This window comes from Lygodium microphyllum, chromosome 14 (genome assembly GCF_053477565.2).
Source record: "Lygodium microphyllum isolate KBCC chromosome 14, Lygodium_microphyllum_v1.1.10, whole genome shotgun sequence".
NCBI classification, from domain to species: Eukaryota; Viridiplantae; Streptophyta; class Polypodiopsida; order Schizaeales; family Lygodiaceae; genus Lygodium; species Lygodium microphyllum.
This window is the reverse complement of record NC_141148.1, coordinates 21,807,539-21,833,553: the sequence shown is the minus strand read 5'-3', so window position 1 is coordinate 21,833,553 and position 26,015 is coordinate 21,807,539.

The window sequence follows — 26,015 nt, the reverse complement described above, 5'->3', positions numbered from 1 at the left end:
AAGCATTTTGAGTACTTCTTATCCAACTTGAGTCAATACCCAGTACCTATACACTCAAATGAGTAGGAGAGAGTATTCCATGAATATGGCATTACAAGAGTGGCACAACATTATCATTTACAATCAGTGGTTGCAGACTGTGGCATAGGCAAGGGGTCACGGATAGTTCTGATAAAGACAGCAGAGAGCAGACTTCCAGACATCTGTTTGGTAGATATTCCAGTAACACAGGAGAAGTCCACAACGGTTCCACCTGAGAAGTTTGCAATTAAGCAAAATTAATCCACTCTTTGCAACCTCACTAGTATCATCCACCACGAACCTGTATGAGAACTGTGATACAGTAACTGCAGACACTATTGACAGGCTGATGAAAACATCCAGTAGTACAGGAGCACTCTGGCATAAAGCGATAATGGAGGACAAGGACCAGATGGTTAGTGGTGCTAATTCATCTTATGCACCCTACTCTTTGACCAATTATCCACTTGCAGCCACCAATTTTCTACACAATCTAGTGGATATGGAGTCTTTGGTCAAGTTCGAACTGTCGGACTTTGATAAAACTGGTATGTCTAGATTTGGAAGCTCCTCCATCTTTAAAACTGATCAGTAATTCAACAACAGTAGTAGTTGTTGGCCATATATCTCATGACTTCCTGCTTAACGCTTACATTGACAACTCTCTCTACAGTTAGCCAGAACAACTCCTTGACTACAGCTTGAGGCTGGGCTAAAATGGCCCATTCTTACAGGCATTTTACAGAGAGATGGCACTCACTATGTATGCTTCATTGTCAATACATTGAGACTGTGAAAATCTGTTTTGCATTCCAAACGTTGATTCAATCACTTTAGAAATCCTGCGAGAGGTGGTGTTTTGTGACTGCGGCAACTTGCCAAGTAGAATTGGCTACAAAACTGCATACAAAGCGTTCCAGGCACTGGCCAAGCAGAATTGGCTACAAAACTATATACAAAGCGTTCCAGGCACTGGCCAAGCAGAATTGGCTACAAAACTGCATACAAAGCGTTCTAGGCACTGGCCTTCTTCGCAGGGAGTTCCTCAAACCCTTCTGTTTTTGCAGCAAAACCTGAAAGAGAGTTTACAACCCAAAATTCTCACTGAAACTACCAGAAGTCCTGCAGCAGATCTACTTCTTGGAGACCTTCATGTAGGGTAGGGCATGTGTGATGTTTTCATAATCGCATTTCTCAACCAATGCCAAGCTAGGTGCAATTGCCGGCAGGGGACTGCACGGTGCCTCCCCAACAGAAGCTCATGACCTTGGGCAGTATAGGAAAAAACAAGGTGTTTCCAATGGTAGACACTGCCAGATCAACATCCCTCACACATCTTTGATAGGCGGTTCTTTCGTTTGGTGTTCTTTTTCCACAGTAGGTGCTGCTTCTCGGCCCTTCTGCAGATGATTTTCCCACTAATTTCGAGGATTGCCACACCTCGTATGATGAGGTTTATGATGACGATGACCTTGATGTTGCGCTTGCAATCTCTCTCTCACTGTCGGAAAACAATAGGTCGAATGGCTCTTCAACCAGGAGAAACGGTGCTGCAGCATTTTTAGATGAGCTTGCCTCAGGGCTTGCTTCAATCTTAAGAACTATTGCTTCTACCAGTGGAAGAGAGAATTACTCGACCATTTCGGCGATGCCTGTGTTATCCGAGGAGCTGCAAATCTAGTTATCAAAGCAAAAACAAGAAGTGGAGCAGCTAATGGAAGTTCAGGCAGAGCAGCTAAAGCAAGCTTTGGAAGAGAGGAGAAAGAGGCATTTGAGAGAAGTGCTTGCAACCATGGAACTAGCAATGCGGAATCGCTTGAAAATAACAGGGGACAAGCTGGATAAGGCTAAGAGAAAGAACTTGTAACTAGAGGAGAAAGTGAGGCAGCTGAGCTTGGAATCACAGCTATGGCAGAACTTAGCAAAGAACAATGAGTTTATGGCGTTCAACCTTAAGAACTACAGCAACAACATTGTGTAATGTACCTTTGATTCCTTGTTTAAGTGCAAGAGAAGCACACGATTTTGCTGCTTTTGTAACACCTTTATGCAAAGCAATGGAGGCCTGCAAAAATACTGAGGAGTCATGCACTTCTCAACATTCAACCAGCTCAATCTGTGCTAGTTTTCATTGTTGGGGAGGAGAAAGACTGCTTCTAAAAAGTAACCAGAACTTTCCATCTTTGTCTATCTGCCTCCATTTTTGGTCCAAACTCCATTTAAGACTCCAAGAAAGGCTGCCATGGTCTATGTGGTCTTCATGAAAGCTGCCATTAATGCTCCTGCATGCAATCCTTGTGGTCCAGAGATGTTGTGTAAACTCCCAAGAAAGCTGCCATTAATGCTCTTGCATGCAGTCGTTGTGGTCCAGAGATGCTTTGGAAATTCCCCTACTGCTCCCGTACTTGTGTACCTGTGACTCAAAATTTCATGTAACTAGAAAGTTGTAACTAGGTAAAAATGAGGGACTAACTGGGACCAAGAACCTAGGCTCTGATACCACTTGTCAGAGAGAGAACCAGGGAGAGAGAAGACTGCAGAGGAGAGAGTAAGACTGCATGAAGAGAGAAAATAAGAGTGACGAGGAGAGAGAAAGACTAGATTTAGAGAGAGAAATACAAGAAAGAAGGGGAAGCCATAGAAGCTGTGAGCAAGAAGGGAGAGAAAGACTGTAATTGTATTAATGTGTCAAAAGATATGTAAAATTACATGTCCTCTCCTTTTATACCAATGTCAGTGTGACATGGCATAATATCAATGTTATTTACACTAATTCATTATTCTCATCTTCTTACAAAGACCCTAACAGAATGCATCTCTTGGGGGATCACATTACGATGTGTAATTCATAGATGAGTATAGTAGGTACACATGGTTGTATGTGCTAAAGTACACGAGTGGTGTCATGGATGCTTTTAAGGACTTCAAGAGACATGTTGAGAAAGAATTGTCTTATTACATCTCATGCTTAAGATTTTATAGTGGTGGACAATATGTCTCTAAAGGCTTTGATCACTTCTTGGTAGCCCATGGTATAAAGAGGCAATTGACATGCAAGTACACACCTCAACAAAATGGTGTGGCAGAAAGAAAAATAGGGTGATCATGGAATTGGCTAGAGCCATGTTAAATGAGAAGAGCCTACCAAATGCATATTGGGCAGAGGCTATAATGAGTGTTGTGTATGTCATGAATCATACACCAATAGCAGGGATACATGAGGTGACTCCTTATGAGAGGCTTTATGGGATAAAGCCTGACATTAACCATCTTAAGGTCTTTGGGTGTTTGGCATATAAACATGTTCTAGATGAGAAGAGGAAGAAGCTTGATCCAAATGCAGAAAAGGCCATCTTTATTGGGTATGCATAAGATAGGAAGGCTTACAAATACTACAATCATTTTACTCATGAGACATTGGTCTCAAGAGATGTAGTACTTGATGAGCTGAAATCATGGCATGAAAAGAAGACCATCTTGATGAATGATGATGATGGTTGTCAGGAGACTTATGTACATGCAGGTACAAATGAGAGTGCAAAATTTTCTAGGCCTTCTAAAGATGCTACTACATCAGTTAGTCCTTGGACAGGTAGATTGAGGACTTCATCATCTTTGTCCACCACTGACATGGATATGTCAATGAGGGGGACAAATGTGGATAAAGGCAAAGGAAAACTTGATGATGTTACAAGGCCACTTACTTGTGGTTATGATTCAACTGGCATTGACAACTTGGATAGTGAGTTTGGTATTCCAGCATTTGTAACTCATGGTGTGAGACATAGATAAGTACCACCTCATGTGAGAGGAGCATCTCATATTGCACCTCAGTTGAGGAGATCAAAAAGAGTCAAGAAGCTTGTGGATAGGCTTGCATACAGTGTCTACATAGTGAGACACTATGCATATATGGCAAAAGTCACTAGCTTCAAGGAATCCACAAAGTTTTCTGAAGCTATTTTGGATGATCATTGGTGTAAGGCAATGGATGAGGAATATTTAGGATTTACTGAAAATGACACTTGGGATTTGGTTGATTTTCCTGAAGGCAAAATGCCTATTGGTTGCAAATGGGTATACAAGGTGAAGTGCAAATTAGATGGCACATTGGAAATATACAAGGCAAGACCTGTGGAAAAAGGTTATGCACAACAATATGGTCTTGACTATGAGGAGACATTTAGCCTCATTGCTAAAATGGAAAGTGTGAGAATAGTGATTGCATTGGCAACATCTAGAGGATGGAGTATGTATCAGATAGATGTGAAGAATGCTTTTCTCAATGGTTATTTAGTTGAGGAAGTATTCATGGGTCATCTTGAGGAATATGTACATCAAGATTTTCTTGCACGTGTGTGTAGATTAAAGAAAGCATTGTGGGTTGAAGCAAACGCCTAGAGCTTGGAATGCTAAGATAAGTGCATGCTTACATAAACTTGGTTTCACTATGGGCAAGGCTGATCATAGCCTATTCCAAAGAAGACAAGGGCTGGTTATGTGATATTAGTCATTTATGTGGATGACTTAATCATTACAAGTGATGATGTCACAAAAATTGGAGAGATCAATGAAATGTTACATGCTGAATTTTAGGTCAAAGATTTGAGTGAACTGAAGTATTTCCTTGGGATTGAGGTTGTCTCTACACCTCATGGTACTTGGTTGTTGCAAAAGCAATATGCACAAGAGACATGTTAACCAAGTATGGTATGTTGGATTGCAAGTCTTTGAGCAGTCCATTGGAGAAAAATGTTAAGCTACTTGCAGATGTTGGGCGTGAAATTGAGAATGTTACTATGCATAGACAAATGGTGGGTAGCCTGATTTGCCTTACCATTACTAGACCGGACCTTAGCTATTCAGTTGGACTGATTAGCCAATTCATCCAAAATCCTATGAAGTCTCACTTGGATATAGTGAGGAGGATCTTGAGATATGTGAAGGCTACATCAGATTATGGTCTATTCTATGAGCATGGTAAGCCTTTGGAGCTTACAGGATATATAGATGTTGACTGGGCAAGAAGTGCCTATGATAGGAGATCTACTAGTGGGTATGCATTTTCCCTTGGTAGTAGTATGGTTGGTTGGAGCAGTATGAAGCAACCTACAGTTGCACTCTCTAGTACTGAGGCAAAGTATAGAGGTGTTGCACTAGCTACATGTGAGGCAACATGGCTCATGAAGCTTCTTGATGATTTGGGCATGCAGGAAGTCAGGCATGTCATACTCTATTGTGACAACATGAGTAGTGTGTTCCTAGCCAATAATCCTATCTATCATGCTAGAACTAAGCACATTGAGGTACACTATCACTTTATCAAAGAAAAAGTGATTGAAGGTGACATTGATTTGGTCACCAAGTTGTAGATATCTTTACTAAGTCTTTGGGTAAAGATAAGTTTGTGCATTTACTTGGAGTAAAGTATCACACTTGAGCTTGAGGGGGAGTGTTAAGAGTGAAGCTCATGAACCTTGATTCAGTTGTTTACCTTAGCTGAATAAGGTTGGTCTGACTCAACCATGGTTACATCTAGGTTAATTTTTATGTTTTGTGTGTTGTACAAACAGTTGACTGTGGAAGATAATGGATTGAAGAGGAAGCATGGCTGCTACCCTTCTAGCCTAGTCTTTGTCCATCTCTCTCTTTGGTTTCTTACACAGCAAGGACAGTGCATGGGGCCGGTGCATGGAGAAACGAGTACCTAGGAGCCCGAAAGTTATGGGATGGTTGTTTCTCTAAAAAAGAGAGCAGGTTCTTGAAAAGATGCATTTGCTGTATTGAAAAGATTGTTTTCACTTTTTTTGTCTTTCTGATTAAAGGCATTCAATGAACACTATTTAAAGGGATAATTAAGAAAGTTGATTTTATATATTTAACAATAATGTAGAAGACTGTCCAATGCATGGATGGGCTAATCCAATTAGTCAAGACTATTTCAAAAGATGAAAATAGGAACAAATCCAAACACTGACTATTTGGGATCTTGTCTTAGAACCTGACTAGGCACTGTCTTAGGGGATCGAATATGAGATTATGACTTATGGGTAGAGGGGTCAAGCCCAACTCCCCCTCATCTCTAACTCTCTTTGAACCAAATGTAGCAACTAGTACGCTCTTAGTTATGACATATTACAATGTGATCTTCATGGCTAGGCACTAGAAAGTTGATAGAGACTCTAGGTCATAAGTCCTTCAAGTTGATCATAGTGGGTCATGGCTAGATATTCTACTGCAAGGTAAACTCAGAAGCTGCTGACTAGCAAATTTTATCAATAATAAGGGGTCTAGATAGCACTTCTCAAGATAGATATCCGAGCAACTACCAAAAATCCTCTCCACTAGCTTGGCTAGGGGCAAGTACACCACATGAATGTTAGCTGATGTTGAGCTTGATATCTCAGGAAATCAAAATGAAAATGCATAACTACTCAAATCCACCCCTTTTCTCTCCACCATCAACCCAAAATCCCCCATTTTATTGGTTTCTCAATGCATGGTCATCTATGTGGTAGTCGACTCATTGTTCATATCTAACATTGACTTCTGCCATCATGGGCTTGCAACTTGCATTCATCCTTGCATCATACCATCAAACCTTATGAGTGTGCCCCCACACCACTTGGTTCTTTTCTTTCCCTCCTCCATATGCATCCTCAAGCATATTTAATTTTAATAAAAGCAATACCATATTGTACCACACAAAATTAACACAATGTATCCTAATAATTTTTAATTAAAATAAACTAGTCATTAATATTGATAAAATGGATCTCCATAGTTGTTGAGTACTTTGCATGACAATCCACTTAATTTTTAAATTAAAGTGAACTTTTCCATTCACACATGCATGCATGCATATGCAACACACACATTAAATTGTAATTAAATTAACCCATGCCATCATACATACATGCATTCTACATGCTAGAGATTATATAATTGTAAACATGAACTGCATTCTCGAGACCTTTCAAGTTAGTTTTATTTGAGTGGGGTTGGATTATGAAATTTTGATTCATTTTGCATTAACATGTAAACTCAATAATGAATTGATTGCTAATTTATCATTTAATAGAAGGAACCTATTTAGCCCTCTATACTCACTGCATTGCACCTCAAGGATGATAAAATGTGCAACTAGGAATGGGGTTCAATCGTCAAGTCTAGTATTTTACTATTTATCATGTCAATCCCTCCCTACCCTTCTAGTTTTCTACTTCTCTTGTTACTATACAAGTTAGTATGGTTCTGTTTGTGTGTGTGTGACAATATTTCTAACTTATATTTTTTTCTATGCCTAATTATAGGGTTTAGGGTGTTTATATATCCCCCCCATTTATTCTTATCTTCTTCTTTTTGTTTCTTTTAAGGTTTTTAGCCTTATGCAATCTGCCCTATTCTTGTGTGGCTTTTCCCCCATCCTTGTATGGATTTTTTGGAGTCAATTTTTTGTGTGTTGCCGCATGTTCCTTGTGTAGTATTTTGAGTTCTAATTATTTTTTACTAATTTGATGGAATTGAAAATTTTTATTTGGGTTGCTCAAGATAAATCGTACGGAACTTTATTATTTTTGGATGTTTATCAAGACTTCATTTCGTAACTATAAGGACTATTTCTTTAACATCTCTTTCCCAATTACTAATACTTATATCCTAATTTATTTCATATGCTTATAACTATGTATTGAAGAGTTATAGGGATGACTATATATGCTTGAATCCCCTAATATCATACTATCCACCAACTTCTCAATTTATTTTATTTTTGTTTCAGAAGGAATTTCTTTTATCTCTTTTGCTAATTAAAGGACAAGTGTTTAGATTACAGATCACATGTTTCTCTTCTTATAACTAGAAGCATGTTGATTTAGTGTGTTAGTATATCAATCCCATTGGTTAACGCAAGCAAGAACTAGGATCTAGTACACATGCTTAACGTTATGATCAACCATATAAACGTAACAAGAACTTATGCCTCTTAGTTTTCTTTATCAATTTAATAATACATGAAGGAATTTCTTTTATCTCTTTTGCTAATTAAAGGACAAGTGTTTAGATTATAGATCACATGTTTCTCTTCTTATAACTAGAAGCATGTTGATCTAGTGTGTTAGTATATCAATCCCATTGGTTAACGCAAGCAAGAACTAGGATCTAGTACACTTGCTTTATGTTATGATCAACCATATAAATGTAACAAGAACTTATGCCTCTTAGTTTTCTTTATCAATTTAATAATACATGCAATTCCCTAGGTTGTGACTAATACTTTGTTCCTTCGATTGAAGCCCTTGTTTATGCATTTTATTCTAATATTTTTAAGTTAATAATTATTAACTCACTTGCACCTAGATTTAATATGCAACCTAGTTTACTTGAATACTTATTATAATTTGTGCAAGAAAAATAAGACATTTGAAATGCATCTTTGACCATTTTAAAATGTTGGTATTATTAATCATTTTTTAGTTTACATATTGATTAACTTTACACCAACTAGATATTGTTAAAATATACTTATTTTAATTATACTAATTTAAATTCAAAAATTAGATAATTTTCTTTGAAGATAAGGGTGTCAACCTCTTTGCTAGGGCTACGCCATTGGCTGTTAATGATGGACCCACCATGTTGGATGAGTTGCCACATCAAACGACCTTGCCATGTTGAGCATCTTGTGCGGTGGCATCATGAAGAGGGGATAGAGAAAGGGTTGGATGTAGAAAGAAGGGGGTTCAAAATGAATTCAACTTTTATTTATTTCTTCACCCTCTCTTGCTTGCTCTCACTCTCTCACTCTTTCTTTCTTAATGTTTTACCTCTATTGTCTTAATTCTTGGCATGGATTCACCCTCTATCTTCCCTTTCTCAATCATCTCATCTTGGCCTCTATTCATAGTTGTGGGGGAGGGATCCTTGCATGCATCATATGATCATGAGGTGCCATGCAATGGAAAGGGGAAAGGAGATTTTCCAAGGGGTCTTATTTTTCATCTTATGAAAAAATGGATCTTTAAGTGACATTTTCCTAATCTCCCAAGGGTCCATGTGTCCCTAATTATCTAGATTTTGTAAGGGGGAGGCGGGAGTGAGTTGCCAATGACAAGTTGATTTTCCTTTTTTATTCCAACGAAATTGAACCAAAAAGAAAAGGGGAGGAACATGTTTGATTTTTGGAGGGGGGAGGGGGCTAATTCTTTGCATTACATTGTTTGAAAATGAAGGGGGAGGGATGTGCTAGATGGGGGAGAGGGAAAGAGGTCTAATCCTCTCTCTCTTCCTTCTTTTATATTAAACTAAACCAATTTTCACTCTTCTCTCTTTTTGTTTTTCATTTCATACTTTGATTTTCTTTTCAAAGGGGGTGAGGGGGGAAATAAATAACATCTTCATTTTAAACAGGGGAGAGGAAAAGTTGCTTTGACAGAGGGAGGGGGGATATTTTATTGTAAGAATACAGGAGAGGGAGAAGCATACATTTTCTTCAACATGGGGGGGGGGGGGGGGGGGGGGGGACATGAGTTTGCTAGCACCCTCCCCTTCCTTCTTTCTCTCTTCTTTTTCCTTTCTTCTTTCCAATCTTCTTTTTCTAAGGTTTTTTTCATCCTTCTAAAAATTCCCCTTCTCAAACCTGGTTTAATGCATGGAGTTTATTTTTTCTTCGTTTAGGTTAATTGTTCAAGCTCACATGCATGGAGTTTTCTTCTTCTTCAAGTTAATTGTTCAAGGCTCCACATGGCTAAGATCAAATCCGCAATAGAATTTAGGTTTATAAATTGACCAATGACTGTGTACCTTGTGATTGATACATACATTGACAAAGTCAAATTGTATGCAAAAGACAAATATTTTCTTTGGAAGATTTTGAGAAATCCTGTACTAATATCAGGGACTAGTATATTACATCAAGTCTACCATTATCTAAAATGAAAAAATGAGTGTAGCATACCTTAGTAGCACTAGAATGGTTGTGTCATTTATTTATTTATTGTATCCTCAAGTGAAATGGAGAGGTCATGTGCTTCTTACTTCCAACATTTACCACCCCTTGCTTTAGTATTTGACTGAGCTTGCTAGCATTTTCCTTTTCTACATCCACAAGCATATTAAACATATTTCCTTCCTCTTTCTTTATCATCACTCTTATTGTGATCCTCATCTAGCTTAATCCCAATTATGCTCTTGTTTTTTCTCATCTGCCAACTTGTTCTTTTGTATTCCCTTATCAATCGGCTTGTCCTTTTCAGCCCTTTCTATACTTTTTCTTGAAGGCGTCTCTTCAATGTGAACATCTCCCTCCAATGATCCCTTCGATTGTCTTACCCTCCTAGTAGGAGCAATGTTTAATATGGCATAGGCCTTTTTTTTCAACTATGTGTGTTGGCATAAACAACTTGTCAATACCTAATCATCCTAATAGTGTGCATATCCTTATCTATCATTGTTATTCTTTGGGTGTGTGTCACACACACATGGCTGCCATCTTGGAAGAAGTCAATTAAATAGACTTTTGCAAACTCTTGAAGGCATGCCAAAATAGAACTCTACTGCTTTACACTCAGACCATACCTATCATAAATGTCCTTGACAAGCCTAAGGAAAGGGGCTTTGGGGATAATCTTATCAAAGGACTTTTGTTCATTTCTAATTTCCTTAAGTGCATGCATTTGTTGATTAACCCTCCTTCTCACATGCTTTTGAGACCTCTTTATAGCAAAGATGGCCAATGCATGGGCGAAAGGCCCTTGTTTTCCCTTTTCAAAGTTCCTAGCTCTCTAGGAATTACCCTCTAAAGTTGTGTTAGAGCCTCAACCCTCTATGCTTGTCATAGGTTCCCTTGTTGTCTTTGGAACCTAACCTTCAGCTATATCTTGTGGTGAGTGTCTCTTGGTTCCTTTGATGTTTCTAGCTCCTGACCTTCCTTGGGATTTTTCCCTTGGCTAGCCTCTTCTTAATTGATGGGTCTCCCATCTCCCTTTTCTATGTTAGGATTTGTTTCTTCCCTCTTATTAGGCATTTCATGCTCACGATTAAACTTTGATTTCTATCTTCTTGATTTTCCCCCACTCTTGTGTGCCCTCTACTGTTATGCCAAATTTCTTTTTTGGAATTTTCTTTGTAGTTTTTCTAACTCTTGCCATTGAATCTATGCCCTATGATTGCAACAATGTAATTTAAACATTTGACAATTAACTATTTAAATCTTGGAAATACATCCATTACGAAATCCACACCCTATGGCACACATGCAAGGTATCTAGCAAGGTGGGAATGTGTGCATGCATGTGGTAGGGTCTGGGTGGGTGGAGTGATAGCAACACATCATACTAAGAGAGAACATCACAAAATCCAAATCCTTGGCATCCCAAATATGACCAATCAAGAAATGGTCTTGGTGGGGACTTGGATGTACAAGTGGTATGTGACAAATTAAGTAGCATCATTTAATTAGACCTATGTGGGGACTTGCAGCAATGAAAGGAGAATTTTATGAATGCTTGAAATAACAAGAAATATATCAATGAATTACAAGAAGCATGACCTAGAGGAGACCTAGATCCCACCATCCTGCAATGGGAAATACCTTGTAGCATGTAGTAGGGTCCGATTAGGCAATGAGAAAATGGCAAAGTATGTATTTTAACTTTTCCAATTGTGAAAAATTAAGGTGGAAATGCATGAATGCTCACCTCGACCTTTACACAACACAACATGATACAACGTATGAAGGAAGGTAGAAATGTGAATGAAATCCAACTAATGAGCTGTGTGTGTGTGTGTGTGTGTGTGTGTGTGTGTGTGTGTGTGTGTGTGTGTGTGTGTGTGTGTGTGTGTGTGTGTGTGTGTGTGTGTGTGTGTGTGTGCGTGCGTGCGTGCGTGCGTGTGCATATGCATGTGCATGTGCATGTGCACGTGTGTGTGTGTGTGTGCGTGTGTGCGTGTGTGTGTCCCACATGTGTGAGTCCACATCATGCCAATGCTAGCTGTCCACAATCCCAAGAATTACATATTACTATTTGCTAGGTGTCGTCTCTTGATGTTGCCACATGTGCAAGGATCCACAATCCATGGCCGATTTTTTGCCATGTGGCAAGCATGCCATGTTTTTCAAGTGATTGTTTGACCTTAATGGATGTTCACATGCTATATGATATATAAATGCACCATCTCAAGTTAATGTACAAGTACAACATCTTCTGAGTGTTGTCACTTTTAATGGCAGCATCAAAGAGGTACCTTTCTCTCCAATTATTGTAATATAATGAAATTTTAATTGTTAGTGCAACTATATGGAGTTGAACCCTATGGTGTGCATTGAGCCATTTTGAGAGTGTGGGAATGGCTCCCTATACACCATTGGGTTTAGTCTTTGAAACTTGACATCATATGGAAAAGTTGGAAAAGGCTTGCATTTGTGATGCATCCTAGTGTGAATTAGCTAGATGTATTTTCATTGAGGGAAGAGTGGACAATGATTATTTGATTTTATGATGCAAAAATTAAGTCATGTGAGGATTGGTGTTGGCCATCTATGAGCTTACTCATTGCTTGCAACTTTAGCAATGGGACTTGAATGACAAATAACATCAACTATGAGAGTGGTAGTCTAGTGTTATAATTTTTTACTTGATTCATTAATGGAGCTAGTAGACTCCTAGCTCAAATGGTTGAGGAATAAAAAGAGGTCAATCTTGGCTTGAGTAGAATGACAATGTAAGAGGGTAGTGGCTCTTTGACTCATTTCCTTCAGGGCATATCATTGTCTCGTTGGGGGCATGTCCTTGTCTCCTTGGGAATGCATCCTCATTCTTGTGGTGGCACATCCTAATCTCCTTAACAAAAGGCTATTAGACTTGTTGTCTTGCTCCCATCCCCTTATGTTAATGCCAATTGTGTTAGGGAAAGTTGAGTCAAGGCTATAAGACTTGTCTTGCTCCCATCCTCTTGTGCATTGTGGAAACCATCAAAAGGATTACTAGTATATACCTATTGATTGAGGAGGCCAAATACTATTAGAGAAATCACAATATGCAACAATTTTTACATTGATGATAATAGGTGGATTCCTACTACCATCTCTATTTGTTCTTTGGTTATGTTGTAGACAAAGAAGAAAAGAAGACATGGAAATAAATTCATTGATACTTACAAGAGGTAAGTCAAGGATTTCAAGCTTGAAGGACTAGGGAAAAAAATCAAGGAGGTGCTTATACAATATGTATATATGCACTCAGAATGTAACGTGCCCGCTCCTCAAATTGTGGGACACGTCTTAGTAGTCCATCGAGAGATATATCTAGAAGATGCCACTTGGCACTCCCAAGGAATGACACAGGGTTTGCCAACTAGGGTCTCTCAAGTTTGCCTCACAATGGAAGTATCCGGCCCTTCCCACTAGGATCAACCTGAAGTCCCCGGGTTCCTCGTAGTCGGGTCTTCCTAATAGCCTTCTAGCGTCGATCTACAACTACTCCACTTTGCGCAGATACAACTAGACCAAAGCACACTCATACCACACTTGGTTCAAAGAGAATGGGAAACGAGAGGGATGCATCACTCGACCTCTCTACCCGTAGGGCATAGTCCCATTCCGATCCCCTAAAATGGTATGAATCAAGGTTCTAACTAACATTGTCTATAGTCTTCATCCGACTTTTGCATTTCCTTTGAGGAAAGCTCTTGGCTAACCAAGACCACCCTTCCGTAGGATAGACCCATTGGGGTCACATCCACCACACTTTCCTCGAGGGTTGTTTTAGCTATCTAATTACCTACAACACATTATGTTTGACATATAAAAACAGCTTCATTAATTAACCCATTAATCACAAGTTCCTTTACGTAATTTAGGGCATGGACACAAAGACAAGATAAAACAAGGATCAAACAGTTCCTTAACTTATCTTCATGTTAATGTTTGTCTCCCGCCCATACAAGAGAATTAAGTGTCCCTTTCTGCCTCCGCAGAAATAATCCTTCCATATCTCGAAAATAAAGACCCGAAGGATTATCCTACCAAGATTCTGCCTTGCAACTAGTATCAAGGCCTCGAGATCCCATCTTGAGTCACGTAAAACACTTGTGTAGGGTCCGGAGAGGCATTGGGCTTTACGGCCAGAGCCCCCTGGCACCCAAGCATCCTCCTATGCCAAGTAATTTCCACGGAGAGACCTCTCGCAGCAGATTCACTCCACATTCTCAGTGCGGATTCATAACCCCCTTGGTTAGGGTTTGGCAGTTCGCGGGGGGTAGCTAGCGCCATCCTTCCTTAATTATCCCTTTAGAAAATCATCCACAGTTGAAGCAACCAGCCTAATAACATTTTCTAGGGAAAACATCCCTTTTGTTCCTATGGCAATTTATCCTTACAGTTCCCGCCATGAAAATATAAACACTTGGATATTCATCCAAAACCACAACCAATCCTTAAGTATTCTTTCAGAAACAATCAAGCTGAAACAACCAACCTAGCATCCTTTAACTAGGAAAACATCATTTCCTAATCCAGCAAGTAACCACTCTGCTTACTAACCTCTTTTCCATCTCAAACAAGGTCAACCCTCATTAGAAACATCAATGGTAAACCATCTCAACAAGTCCCTTAAGCCATCGTTGCATTGGAACTTAGCTTATCCCTACTTAAATCATTTTCATCCTTGATATACTTCCTCCCTAGGGTTTACTCTCCCCCTTGGGATCTAGGGTTTCTCAAGGAACATGTTTAATGGTTATCTTCTAGATCTTTTTAATGATCTAAGTGATTTCACCTTGACCTTTGTTAATCAAGGCTACCTATTTAGGGTAGAAGATCAACCCATCTTAATCCCTTTAATGGCGAATACATGTATTTATGTTTTTTGTGATACGTCAGATTAGGGTCTAATTTGCCCATCTTCTCTCTAAGACAACTTTTAACTTTATCCTACAAATTTCAAGGCTATCATACAAAACTTGAATTCAAGCACTTCAATGTACATTAAAATTGATGCAATCTTTCTATGCAACCTTGATATGCTTCTTATTATATTTTATGCAATTTTCCTTCAATGCATCGTCTATTGTTACTTGCTCTTCAGTCTCCTTTCCTATTCTCATCTAATGTAACACTAATGACTTTTACATATTTTATGCACGCAATTCTACCTCTATTTAAGAATTTAAGATGCGTGAGAAGAATCTAAATCTTGGTACAACCTGGATATGTGCTATAGTTGCCGGAGGGTTGGTGGTATTCATGTCTCCGCTTACATTGGATATGTTCCTAGCTCCATTTGCAACTTCAGCACTTGTGCTCCTTGTAACTCATCTCTTGGGTGCCATCCTTGTGCGTTCTTGGTCTTGCAACCCTTGAGGTAAATCGACCACTCTTGCCTTGGCAGAAGAAAGTGATACGAGGGTCCACAAGGAATCTAAGGTCAATCAATGTGACTTCATGCATAACTCTTCCTCTTCTTTTTCCCTTCTTTCTCTCCCTCTTCTTCTTCTTCTTCTTCTCCTCTCTCTCCCTCTTCTTCTCCTTCTTCTTCTCCTCTCTCTCCCTCTTCTTCTTCTTCTTCTTCTCTCTCTCTCCCTCTTCTTCTTCTTCTTCTTCTTCTTCTCTTCTCTCTCCCTCTTCTTCTTCTTCTTCTTCTCCTCTCTCTCCCTCTTCTTCTCCTCATCTCTCTCCCTCTTCTTCTTCTTCTTCTTCTCCTTCTCTCTCTCCCTCTACTTCTTCTTCTTCTTCTTCCCTCTCTCCCTCTTCTTCTCCTTCTTCTAATCTCACGCCCAGGGGGGCACTATTCACGAACGATAGTGGGGGGGGGGGGGGGGGGGGGTCCCTCCTCATGTTGTGTGGCTTCCACCCTAGGGGGGAGGGGTGTCCAAAAATCTCAAGGTGCCCCCTGCATTGTGTGGTAGAACCCCCCCCCCCCCCCCCCCCCGGAACAACATGAGAGGGAGTCATTGAGATGTTAGATATTACATAAAACTATGCTTATAAAACTGGCCCATTAACATGCCATGCCATAGACCAAACTGTAAGTTTACTAAAATATTTTAATACGTTTCAAATTGGGTTTTATGTTTTAGCAATTTGTTGAAGTTTGTTTATGTTTGCAAATATATATCCATCAAACCTTGAAGATTGGCAACATATCAAAAGCATAGTTGAAATCTTTGATGCATTTCATGGCTCTAGTAGAGTGAATAGTTGTAGAAAGAAACCTCAAATGGTACATTGGCTAAGGAAGGTGTTTTCCTTTATAATAAATTTACAAAGTACCATCAAGCATGACACGATTTGGATCTCTCATGCCTCCTTTGCTCCTAGCTCTAAATAGTGCAAAGTGGCCAAATCTAGAATCAAAAACATGTGAATCTTTTAGATTAAAGATATATGCAAATATTCAAAGATCTAATGACCTAATGTAGTGAGTTGACAGGTGAAGATCACAATCATCATATCATTATACGTTTATGTGGACTTTTTTAATGGTGAGAAAGTTCAAAAAACATCATCAATATTCATATGGCAGATTAGAGAAATTCATGGAATTCTCTAGTCAAAGTTGGGATACAAAAGAAGTGTGTGGGATTATGTCTAAAGTGCAATGGAAATCCATTATCTATAAATATATAATTGTATCCAAAAAAAGTTGACTTTCTATTGCATGAGATAACATTATATGGATGAAAAAGTTGTAGAATTTGATCAAGAGTCATAGAATGGCATTGATAACCTTATGATGTTAGACATTTGGTTAGAGGATGAGCTCTTAATAATGCTCAATGTAAGGATAAACATCTATTGCTTTTCGAATGAACCTAGCTAATGAGGATATAAGTATCCATAGTGCTTATTTGTTCAAGTGCAATGGTCACAAGGTAAATAGAATATGCCTTGTGAATAGAATATGTAATCTACAACTATGTGACATTATCTAAGATACATATTTTTTTACTTACTAATAATGTTAATCATAGTGAACCTTATGTGCAAGTGTCCCAAAGAAAAGAGAGAAATACTTTATGTGGGGACATTAGCATGTAACATGTTTTCCTCTTGCCACAACCTATTGATAAATACATATGTAATAATTGTAAAAAGGACAAAATGTAATACAAAAGTAATTTGTCTTCTGTTACTAATTATTGCAATTTGACTACAAGGTTGTGTTTTATATACAATAGATTTTTTTGTTTATTTGTATACAAATTTATAACATATTTATAATCTTTGCATTCTCTGTGAATCTAAGCTCTTAAAACTATCAATGGTGTCCTCTACCTCATCACCCAACTTCACATTATCCAAATTTATTGTACTCAAATGGGGGTTTTCCCTTTTGACTTTTTTGTGTATTGGGTTACGTTACTGAGGTACAAAGACATAGGTGATATCAAATTATTTCCATGTATTGCATACTTGATAAGATTTTCAACCATCTCTATTCTAAACAAAAGAATGTTGTCATTTGTGTAGTTTGCAAAATGATCATCTTGCATGAAACTATATAAAAATGAGGCTAACTATAAATTTATTAACATTATGCTAAGTTAATTTAATAAAAAGCAAACTTACATCATTGGTTTGGATCTCAAGTAAATACCCTAAGAGCAGTTTGGCATCGTAGCAAACCCTCCATCCAAGTTGTGGTTGGTCATCTTGATTTAGCACTCTGCAATTGACTGTGTGTGTATTCTCAAACATTTCATGGTCTTGGGTGACACCTTAAAGCCTTTGATTTAATAGATCCATTTTGATAAATGAAAACAATGTTAGTATCTCACTCTCTTTCTCCCTCTCTCCCTCTCATAGAGTTCCTTAGTTCTTTACATTATCATGGTACCCTTATGCTGAATTGGATAAAAAAGCATCTCTTTGTGGCAATATCAAACACTAGTAAACTCCAATGAGATCTAAAAGGTAAGGAGACTGATAAAATTACAAAAAATACATTTAAGCTATTTTAGAAAAAAAAAACAAATACTTTCTTACCTTTCATGCTATGACATCACAAGGTACTATATGAGATCTAAATTGTAATCTCTCTACCATAGGCACACATCCATAAGGGATGTCCTCTCCTTGATCAACATCATGGATAGCACGGAGTCTAGGATGAAAGCCATGTCTTGTTGATCAAATAGAAGATCTACAAGAATTAAGTTATAAGTTTAAATAAATAATAAGATTCAAGCCATCTATATGAAGAAAAGCATGTAAAATTTTTAAAGTATTATGTCTTATCAAATATATATTAGCACAATATTTATCACATGATCATTGACCTTCTTGTTGTGGAGGTTTGCAAGCACTAGAATGTCCTTCTCACTGAACTAAATGGCATTCAATTCCTACTACTAGTGTGGCCTTTGTATAGGTAATACAACATCAAAGGATGTGTTAACCATATCTAGCACCTGATGGTTGTCCTCATCTATACTAATGTGCCTATTATGAATCTCATTAATATAATTGATCTTTATGGTGGCATAACGGTGACTTTCTGCACATGAGCTACAAGAACGTATGCATCCAAGAAAAACTAGATCATAAAGTATTATGCAACTTCATGTAGGCAACAAGGTATGCTAACAATAGTCCAAAATTGCTTGCTTCATGTATATCTTTAACAACCATCGTGAACAAAAGCTTGCAGATGGCAGGCTCCTGGTGGTCCATGATTCTCTTTAATTCCTTGAGGATGTACCCATGTTGTTGACATCTCTTTTGTTGAGCTCTAGCCTATAATGTAGGCATGCTCTTCCCTGAATCGGACATCGATTCCTATTACACACTCTCCCCAAAAGCCAATCCCTACTATCATGCAACGTAAGGGTTTCTCAACTATACCAGTCTAGCATATGCTTTGTCCTAGCCATCTCTATGGAAAATAAAAGGACAATATTAGAACTCCAAAATATGGAAATTTAAAAAAACCATAAAACTTGGCAAAAAACTAACAATTTTGAATGAAAGAGACCAAACTTGCACAATACAAGGATAGGGTCCAAAATAGCGAGGTCCCTCCTCATGTTGTGTGGCTTCCACCCTAGGGGGGAGGGGTGTCCAAAAATCTCAAGGTGCCCCCTGCATTGTGTGGTAAACCCCCCCCCCCCCCCCCGGAACAACATGAGAGGGAGTCATTGAGATGTTAGATATTACATATAACTATGCTTATAAAACTGGCCCATTAACATGCCATGCCATAGACCAAACTGTAAGTTTACTAAAATATTTTAATACGTTTCAAATTGGGTTTTATGTTTTAGCAATTTGTTGAAGTTTGTTTATGTTTGCAAATATATATCCATCAAACCTTGAAGATTGGCAACATATCAAAAGCATAGTTGAAATCTTTGATGCATTTCATGGCTCTAGTAGAGTGAATAGTTGTAGAAAGAAACCTCAAATGGTACATTGGCTAAGGAAGGTGTTTTCCTTTATAATAAATTTACAAAGTACCATCAAGCATGACACGATTTGGATCTCTCATGCCTCCTTTGCTCCTAGCTCTAAATAGTGCAAAGTGGCCAAATCTAGAATCAAAAACATGTGAATCTTTTAGATTAAAGATATATGCAAATATTCAAAGATCTAATGACCTAATGTAGTGAGTTGACAGGTGAAGATCACAATCATCATATCATTATACGTTTATGTGGACTTTTTTAATGGTGAGAAAGTTCAAAAAACATCATCAATATTCATATGGCAGATTAGAGAAATTCATGGAATTCTCTAGTCAAAGTTGGGATACAAAAGAAGTGTGTGGGATTATGTCTAAAGTGCAATGGAAATCCATTATCTATAAATATATAATTGTATCCAAAAAAAGTTGACTTTCTATTGCATGAGATAACATTATATGGATGAAAAAGTTGTAGAATTTGATCAAGAGTCATAGAATGGCATTGATAACCTTATGATGTTAGACATTTGGTTAGAGGATGAGCTCTTAATAATGCTCAATGTAAGGATAAACATCTATTGCTTTTCGAATGAACCTAGCTAATGAGGATATAAGTATCCATAGTGCTTATTTGTTCAAGTGCAATGGTCACAAGGTAAATAGAATATGCCTTGTGAATAGAATATGTAATCTACAACTATGTGACATTATCTAAGATACATATTTTTTTACTTACTAATAATGTTAATCATAGTGAACCTTATGTGCAAGTGTCCCAAAGAAAAGAGAGAAATACTTTATGTGGGGACATTAGCATGTAACATGTTTTCCTCTTGCCACAACCTATTGATAAATACATATGTAATAATTGTAAAAAGGACAAAATGTAATACAAAAGTAATTTGTCTTCTGTTACTAATTATTGCAATTTGACTACAAGGTTGTGTTTTATATACAATAGATTTTTTTGTTTATTTGTATACAAATTTATAACATATTTATAATCTTTGCATTCTCTGTGAATCTAAGCTCTTAAAACTATCAATGGTGTCCTCTACCTCATCACCCAACTTCACATTATCCAAATTTATTGTACTCAAATGGGGGTTTTCCCTTTTGACTTTTTTGTGTATTGGGTTACGTTACTGAGGTACAAAGACATAGGTGATATCAAATTATTTCCATGTATTGCATACTTGATAAGATTTTCAACCATCTCTATTCTAAACAAAAGAATGTTGTCATTTGTGTAGTTTGCAAAATGATCATCTTGCATGAAACTATATAAAAATGAGGCTAACTATAAATTTATTAACATTATGCTAAGTTAATTTAATAAAAAGCAAACTTACATCATTGGTTTGGATCTCAAGTAAATACCCTAAGAGCAGTTTGGCATCGTAGCAAACCCTCCATCCAAGTTGTGGTTGGTCATCTTGATTTAGCACTCTGCAATTGACTGTGTGTGTATTCTCAAACATTTCATGGTCTTGGGTGACACCTTAAAGCCTTTGATTTAATAGATCCATTTTGATAAATGAAAACAATGTTAGTATCTCACTCTCTTTCTCCCTCTCTCCCTCTCATAGAGTTCCTTAGTTCTTTACATTATCATGGTACCCTTATGCTGAATTGGCTAAAAAAGCATCTCTTTGTGGCAATATCAAACACTATTAAACTCCAATGAGATCTACAAGGTAAGGAGACTGATAAAATTACAAAAAATAGATTTAAGCTATTTTAGAAAAAAAAAACAAATACTTTCTTACCTTTCATGCTATGACATCACAAGGTACTATATGAGATCTAAATTGTAATCTCTCTACCATAGGCACACATCCATAAGGGATGTCCTCTCCTTGATCAACATCATGGATAGCACGGAGTCTAGGATGAAAGCCATGTCTTGTTGATCAAATAGAAGATCTACAAGAATTAAGTTATAAGTTTAAATAAATAATAAGATTCAAGCCATCTATATGAAGAAAAGCATGTAAAATTTTTAAAGTATTATGTCTTATCAAATATATATTAGCACAATATTTATCACATGATCATTGACCTTCTTGTTGTGGAGGTTTGCAAGCACTAGAATGTCCTTCTCACTGAACTAAATGGCATTCAATTCCTACTACTAGTGTGGCCTTTGTATAGGTAATACAACATCAAAGGATGTGTTAACCATATCTAGCACCTGATGGTTGTCCTCATGTATACTAATGTGCCTATTATGAATCTCATTAATATAATTGATCTTTATGGTGGCATAACGGTGACTTTCTGCACATGAGCTGCAAGAACGTATGCATCCAAGAAAAACTAGATCATAAAGTATTATGCAACTTCATGTAGGCAACAAGGTATGCTAACAATAGTCCAAAATTGCTTGCTTCATGTATATCTTTAACAACCATCGTGAACAAAAGCTTGCAGATGGCAGGCTCCTGGTGGTCCATGATTCTCTTTAATTCCTTGAGGATGTACCCATGTTGTTGACATCTCTTTTGTTGAGCTCTAGCCTATAATGTAGGCATGCTCTTCCCTGAATCGGACATCGATTCCTATTACACACTCTCCCCAAAAGCCAATCCCTACTATCATGCAACGTAAGGGTTTCTCAACTATACCAGTCTAGCATATGCTTTGTCCTAGCCATCTCTATGGAAAATAAAAGGACAATATTAGAACTCCAAAATATGGAAATTTAAAAAAACCATAAAACTTGGCAAAAAACTAACAATTTTGAATGAAAGAGACCAAACTTGCACAATACAAGGATAGGGTCCAAAATAGCGAGGTCCCTCCTCATGTTGTGTGGCTTCCACCCTAGGGGGGAGGGGTGTCCAAAAATCTCAAGGTGCCCCCTGCATTGTGTGGTAAACCCCCCCCCCCCCCCCCCCCCCCCGGAACAACATGAGAGGGAGTCATTGAGATGTTAGATATTACATAAAACTATGCTTATAAAACTGGCCCATTAACATGCCATGCCATAGACCAAACTGTAAGTTTACTAAAATATTTTAATACGTTTCAAATTGGGTTTTATGTTTTAGCAATTTGTTGAAGTTTGTTTATGTTTGCAAATATATATCCATCAAACCTTGAAGATTGGCAACATATCAAAAGCATAGTTGAAATCTTTGATGCATTTCATGGCTCTAGTAGAGTGAATAGTTGTAGAAAGAAACCTCAAATGGTACATTGGCTAAGGAAGGTGTTTTCCTTTATAATAAATTTACAAAGTACCATCAAGCATGACACGATTTGGATCTCTCATGCCTCCTTTGCTCCTAGCTCTAAATAGTGCAAAGTGGCCAAATCTAGAATCAAAAACATGTGAATCTTTTAGATTAAAGATATATGCAAATATTCAAAGATCTAATGACCTAATGTAGTGAGTTGACAGGTGAAGATCACAATCATCATATCATTATACGTTTATGTGGACTTTTTTAATGGTGAGAAAGTTCAAAAAACATCATCAATATTCATATGGCAGATTAGAGAAATTCATGGAATTCTCTAGTCAAAGTTGGGATACAAAAGAAGTGTGTGGGATTATGTCTAAAGTGCAATGGAAATCCATTATCTATAAATATATAATTGTATCCAAAAAAAGTTGACTTTCTATTGCATGAGATAACATTATATGGATGAAAAAGTTGTAGAATTTGATCAAGAGTCATAGAATGGCATTGATAACCTTATGATGTTAGACATTTGGTTAGAGGATGAGCTCTTAATAATGCTCAATGTAAGGATAAACATCTATTGCTTTTCGAATGAACCTAGCTAATGAGGATATAAGTATCCATAGTGCTTATTTGTTCAAGTGCAATGGTCACAAGGTAAATAGAATATGCCTTGTGAATAGAATATGTAATCTACAACTATGTGACACTATCTAAGATACATATTTTTTTACTTACTAATAATGTTAATCATAGTGAACCTTATGTGCAAGTGTCCCAAAGAAAAGAGAGAAATACTTTATGTGGGGACATTAGCATGTAACATGTTTTCCTCTTGCCACAACCTATTGATAAATACATATGTAATAATTGTAAAAAGGACAAAATGTAATACAAAAGTAATTTTTGTTCTCTTACTAATTATTGCATTTTGACTACAAGGTTGTGTTTTATATACAATAGATTTTTTTGTTTATTTGTATACAAATTTATAACATATTTATAATCTTTGCATTCTCTGTGAATCTAAGCTCTTAAAACTATCAATGGTGTCCTCTACCTCATCACCCAACTTCACATTATCCAAATTTATTGTACTCAAATGGGGGTTTTCCCTTTTGACTTTTTTGTGTATTGGGTTACGTTACGGAGGTACAAAGACATAGGTGGTATCAAATTATTTCCATGTATTGCATACTTGATAAGATTTTCAACCATCTCTATTCTAAACAAAAGAATGTTGTCATTTGTGTAGTTTGCAAAATGATCATCTTGCATGAAACTATATAAAAATGAGGCTAACTATAAATTTATTAACATTATGCTAAGTTAATTTAATAAAAATCAAACTTACATCATTGGTTTGGATCTCAAGTAAATACCCTAAGAGCAGTTTGGCATCGTAGCAAACCCTCCATCCAAGTTGTGGTTGGTCATCTTGATTTAGCACTCTGCAATTGACTGTGTGTGTATTCTCAAACATTTCATGGTCTTGGGTGACACCTTAAAGCCTTTGATTTAATAGATCCATTTTGATAAATGAAAACAATGTTAGTATCTCACTCTCTTTCTTCCTCTCTCCCTCTCATAGAGTTCCTTAGTTCTTTACATTATCATGGTACCCTTATGCTGAATTGGCTAAAAAACCATCTCTTTGTGGCAATATCAAACACTATTAAACTCCAATGAGATCTACAAGGTAAGGAGACTGATAAAATTACAAAAAATACATTTAAGCTATTTTAGAAAAAAAAAACAAATACTTTCTTACCTTTCATGCTATGACATCACAAGGTACTATATGAGATCTAAATTGTAATCTCTCTACCATAGGCACACATCCATAAGGGATGTCCTCTCCTTGATCAACATCATGGATAGCACGGAGTCTAGGATGAAAGCCATGTCTTGTTGATCAAATAGAAGATCTACAAGAATTAAGTTATAAGTTTAAATAAATAATAAGATTCAAGCCATCTATATGAAGAAAAGCATGTAAAATTTTTAAAGTATTATGTCTTATCAAATATATATTAGCACAATATTTATCACATGATCATTGACCTTCTTGTTGTGGAGGTTTGCAAGCACTAGAATGTCCTTCTCACTGAACTAAATGGCATTCAATTCCTACTACTAGTGTGGCCTTTGTATAGGTAATACAACATCAAAGGATGTGTTAAGCATATCTAGCACCTGATGGTTGTCCTCATGTATACTAATGTGCCTATTATGAATCTCATTAATATAATTGATCTTTATGGCGGCATAACGGTGACTTTGTGCACATGAGCTGCAAGAATGTATGCATCCAAGAAAAACTAGATCATAAAGTATTATGCAACTTCATGTAGGCAACAAGGCATGCTAACAATAGTCCAAAATTGCTTACTTCATATATATCTTTAACAACCATCGTGAACAAAAGCTTGCAGATGGCAAGCTCCTGGTGGTCCATGATTCTCTTTAATTCCTTGAGGATGTACCCATGTTGTTGACATCTCTTTTGTTGAGCTCTAGCCTATAATGTAGGCATGCTCTTCCCTGAATCGGACATCGATTCCTATTACACACTCTCCCCAAAAGCCAATCCCTACTATCATGCAATGTAAGGGTTTCTCAACTATACCAGTCTAGCATATGCTTTGTCCTAGCCATCTCTATGGAAAATAAAAGGACAATATTAGAACTCCAAAATATGAAAATTTAAAAAAACCATAAAACTTGGCAAAAAACTAACAATTTTGAATGAAAGAGACCAAACTTGCACAATACAAGGATAGGGTCCAAAATAGCGAGGTCCCTCCTCATGTTGTGTGGCTTCCACCCTAGGGGGGAGGGGTGTCCAAAAATCTCAAGGTGCCCCCTGTATTGTGTGGTAAACCCCCCCCCCCCTCCCGGAACAACATGAGAGGGAGTCATTGAGATGTTAGATATTACATAAAACTATGCTTATAAAACTGGCCCATTAACATGCCATGCCATAGACCAAACTGTAAGTTTACTAAAATATTTTAATACGTTTCAAATTGGGTTTTATGTTTTAGCAATTTGTTGAAGTTTGTTTATGTTTGCAAATATATATCCATCAAACCTTGAAGATTGGCAACATATCAAAAGCATAGTTGAAATCTTTGATGCATTTCATGGCTCTAGTAGAGTGAATAGTTGTAGAAAGAAACCTCAAATGGTACATTGGCTAAGGAAGGTGTTTTCCTTTATAATAAATTTACAAAGTACCATCAAGCATGAAACGATTTGGATCTCTCATGCCTCCTTTACTCCTAGCTCTAAATAGTGCAAAGTGGCCAAATCTAGAATCAAAAACATGTGAATCTTTTAGATTAAAGATATATGCAAATATTCAAAGATCTAATGACCTAATGTAGTTAGTTGACAGGTG